Source organism: Gossypium hirsutum, chromosome D12 (assembly GCF_007990345.1).
Source record: "Gossypium hirsutum isolate 1008001.06 chromosome D12, Gossypium_hirsutum_v2.1, whole genome shotgun sequence".
In the NCBI taxonomy this organism is placed as follows: Eukaryota; Viridiplantae; Streptophyta; class Magnoliopsida; order Malvales; family Malvaceae; genus Gossypium; species Gossypium hirsutum.
In genome coordinates this window covers 15,604,372-15,608,933 of record NC_053448.1, presented here as the reverse complement: position 1 = coordinate 15,608,933, position 4,562 = coordinate 15,604,372, and the positions used below count along the sequence as shown (strand labels likewise).

Below are 4,562 nucleotides of genomic sequence, written 5' to 3'. Positions count from 1 at the left end.
AATTTTTATAAAAGTATATACAATATTCACTTCAGGGAATATGTTGAAATTTTCAAATAGCCAAATTGAGTTCAATGATCAAAAGTGATCATAGAATTTATTATATTTATTGGAAACATTCACTTCAAGGAATGTATAAGAAATAATTCAAAAAATAATGTAAACTTATCTCATATTCTTTGCCAATAAGATCATAAGGTATTATCTGCTCCAAAAAATGATTAATTAGTACAAACCATTAATCATTTTATTTCAGGAATAAACATTTAGCAACTGTAACCCCTAAAACTGGGCCTAGACGCTATGGTTCAATCTGAGAGATTACATGGGCTTTGAAGATGGCCAAAATGATTTTTTAAAAAGAAAATTCACTTCCCTTTTGAAAACATTTGATTTTGTAAAACATTTTGTACTTTTCCTTATAGAGTTATGTGTTCCTTTATATTTAAAAATTATTTAAAATGTAATTTTAGTTTTTAAAACACATATTTGCAGTGGCTAATAATCACTAAAACATTTCTTTGATCGTTTAGAAATCACAGAAAAATAATTCATGCATAAAACCTAATTATATCAAAATAATGTCCCATACCACAGTTAAAAATATAAAATTTAAAGTCCCAAAACCATTTAAACAAACCCAATTTAAAGTTCATAGTAAAAGTCCAAAATAAGTTCAAAAAGTCCATAAAAACACCAAACCATTTCCAAAATCCATAACCATGAAAACATATTATATCGAGAGCCTCTCTAAAGATCCAAATTCGAGCCTTAAGTACGAGGATTACCTGAGCTTTAAAAGACTCAGTGTGAGATCAATACAAACACTTATTTTAACACATAACATAACACATCAAAATATCACAAAGCATCTTTCACAGAATTCACATATTATCGCATTTATTAAATCAAAACATGGCATGCTTATGAACAATGCACAATTATAAGATTTCCTATCCATCTTCTCTACACACCAATATCGAGTTCCCCAAAACTCGTCCATTTAATAACACACTAGTTTGTGGACAAGCCACCACATAGATACCGATGAACGGTCACATAGCACATCGTGGACAAGCCACCACATAATTGTCAATAATGGCAACATAGTTGTAGTTAAATTGCCACATAGCTTCCTCTTTTCACAAACCCACCCCATGCATGTGATATGACTATTTTAACACATATTTATCACTTATCACATTTTTCCTATTTTCATGCTCATAACTCATGTATCTCGATTTTCACATAAGCATATCATGCTCATATTTTCACAAATCACATAGTTTCACTTTAGCATGCTTTAACATTCATAATCTATGTTAAAACATGGATCTTATCATATACATAAAATATCACGTTTTAGATCATTGCATATTAATCTAGCCATAAATCACATAACATGGAGTTGAGATCAACATTTCACGCATCACATATCGCAAATCACAGATTTTTCACAACACTTAATAGTTTAGGTCACTTACTTGATTTCCTCTTTAATAGAGTTTTTCAACTCCACACGAATACTTAAGGTACTCACACATTAATTAATTAAATAACATTTTAATTAAATAGTAATATTAAACTTCACTTAAAACGAGAGTTAGATCCCGCACCTTAATATAGATCTAAACCGTTTGCTCCCTTGTAGAAGTTTCATTTAGGTCTTGTCTTGATCGCAAATCTAAACACACGATTAACCTATTTTAGTCATGATCTATACGAATAACCTGGCTTTTAATACCCGATTTAATGTGAAAATCTCACTAATACTTACCCTCAATTCGAATGCTCGAATTCTCACTCTCGCGATGTTTCACTATTGATTTCTCGGATGATTGTTAATTGGTCCTTCATGTTAACACAATATCGAATTAGTACTAATTATTTTCAAAATGGTAAAAATAAAATATGAATTATTTAGGCCTTATACCATTTGACCATGTCACAAAATTTTAAGATGAAGGATTTTCAATCTCAAAACTTCACTAATACTTGTTTCGTTACGAGAAAAAATGGTGCAAAATCAATGGTTGGATAATCTAAAATAATCGAATAAAAGAAAATAAAATATGTGTTTTAGTCACTAGGGTAATTGGCAAAAGAAAGAGAAAACAAAAAGAAAGAAATCGGTCACTAACAGCGATGGCAACGGCGATGGCTTGGCGATGGTCCAGTTATGAGGGGTGCGGTTGTCCGGTAGTGGTGCGAAATACAAGTAGGGAGGAGGGTTTGGTCACTTTTAATTGAAAGAGAAGAGAAAAAGATATAAAAGAAGAAAATTGATGGAGGAGAAGGTGATACGCGGTGGTTGCGGTGGTGGACATAATGACTTATAGTGACACACGGTGGAAGAGGGAAGGGGAAACCAAAAGTAAAAGAGAGGGAATGTTGGTTGTGGACAGTGGTGAGGTGGTGGTGCAAATAAACTCATGGTGGTGGAAAGAAAAGAGTGGTGGTTGTGGTGGCCAAAAAGAAAGAAAAGAAGAGTGAAGAGGAGGAAGAAAAAGAAGAAAATAATGGAAAATAGGGTGTATGTCTGGCTGAGGGGTGTTTTGGTGATTAACACAATCACTTTTGGTAAGGATGAGGTATGGAAAAGATAAGGGAACATAAGAGTAATTAGGGGATAAATTTCTCTTAAAAAGGCAAGTTTGACTTGCTAATGGAGGAAATGAATCCTCCCTATATGGCAATATAGGTGGATGGCAAGGCTAGCTAACACATGCTAAGAATATGCAAAAATTAAATAAATAAATAAAATATGTACACATAGGTTTGAACTAGAGACTTCATAGATAGTTAAGAAGCTTTCTACCACTCAGCCACAACACTTCATTATTTTTAAAACATAGGAGCTGACAGATTCACCCTCGTAACTAAATTAAATTAATTAAGTAAATGAGATGTGACAACAACATTTTGGGCTATCCATCTTCCACTTATCTATTTGCCAATAACAACAATAAGTTCCATTCACTTCTATGAATGAATAAACAATATAATTTGTTAACAAAGCCAATAAAGTCATCATTGTTTGCAAATTTACTTCAATGTCATTGTGATAAATCAAATGTGTCTATACATTATTCCCTTTTCTTTTTAATCAGACCTTGGCAAAATATTCAACCAATATGCATGTGTAAAATGATGTTTGAGTATCACATAAATATTTTCATTAAAATTATTATAATCACTATAGTTATAATGATTATCATACCCATACTAGCCCATCAAAGACCATGCTCACAACCACAATTATAACTTCATCATTTTTAATATTGATTATGCAATGCTACATTCACCTGAGGGAATGAAACAGATCTACTGAGATTTTTTTTTCATGATCATAATTTACTATAAAAAACTAGTCCATAATTTTAAAGAATCTTTCATGTAACAACCCGTTTTTAGTGATGTCAAAAACAACGGTTTTGGGACCATAATTCTGACGAGTGAATTATTATTTTAATATTTATTATAGGTCTATGGGATTATGTTAAGGTCGTATTAAAATTTTGTTAAAATTTTTTATGTTTAACTGGTTAATTAGGTAAAAAGGACTAAATCATAAAAGGTGAAAAAAGTTGAGTTCCATCAGTTAAAAAGGTCAAATGGCTATGAAAATGAAAGTTAATGGACTTGAATGAGAAATATACCAATTAAAGAGTTAGTGGATGTGCATGGACAAGGTTTTTTTGAAATTATTGATAAATGATAAGGGTAAAGTGGTAATTTAATAATTAAAAAGAAAATTCAGTTAGAAAAGATGCAAACAAAGCTATCATCTTCATGCTTTTGTCATTTTAGAAGAAAATTTCACCATTGAAGAGGGGAAGAGCTTCAGTTTTGATTTCTTCTTGCATGGTAGGTTTTTAAGCTCCATTTTTAATAATTTTTATGTTTTTAAGTTTATTTTAGCTTAATCTAGTTATCCTGGGGGTTAATTTGTAAAACTGTTAAAGTTTGAGGGAATTTACATGGATGTTTTTAATAGGTTTTGATGTTAGTTGATAGATTATTAGTTTTGGTGGTAAAACAAACATGTTTTGTTATGTGATTTTTAATAAATTTTGGAAATAGGGATTAAATTGTTAACAGTATAAATTCATGAATTTTGTTGTGAATTGCTGGTAATTATGGGTTGTTTCAGGGTTCCTTGTAGTTTTTGTTAATATGGATTTAGGTTAAAATGGTTAGATTTTAAGTTATAAGCTTAAGGACTAAATTGTGTAAAGTTAAAATGTTAGGGGTAATTTTGTAATTTTGTATAAATATGAATTATGGATAAAATTGAATATTAGAAGTACTTAATTAAATTATATTATTTATTTTGATCAAGATAAACCACAATCAGACTTAAATAAAGGAAAAACTAAAGCTTCAGATTAGTTTGACTCTTTTATTACGACCCTAGTTATCAAGGTAAGTTTGTATGAACTATGATCATTTTAATGTTAGCTAAATAGACTATTTGGTATGTTGTTTTAATATAAATGAATCTATATATAAATCTATCCATGTTATGATAAATTGATGAATAATGAGTCCCGGTTGAACCT

At 30.4% G+C, this 4,562-nt stretch overlaps 1 long non-coding RNA gene across 1 annotated transcript; it reads right to left on the bottom strand.

Moving 5' to 3' along the window:
* Positions 1-1,082: 1,082 nt before the first annotated feature.
* Positions 1,083-2,567, bottom strand: LOC121224700 (uncharacterized). Its single transcript, XR_005922441.1, has 3 exons — positions 2,142-2,567; positions 1,778-1,851; positions 1,083-1,684 (listed from the first exon to the last, which is right to left on the bottom strand). It is a non-coding gene; the product is annotated as an uncharacterized lncRNA (long non-coding RNA).
* Between the last annotated feature and the right edge of the window lie 1,995 nt (positions 2,568-4,562).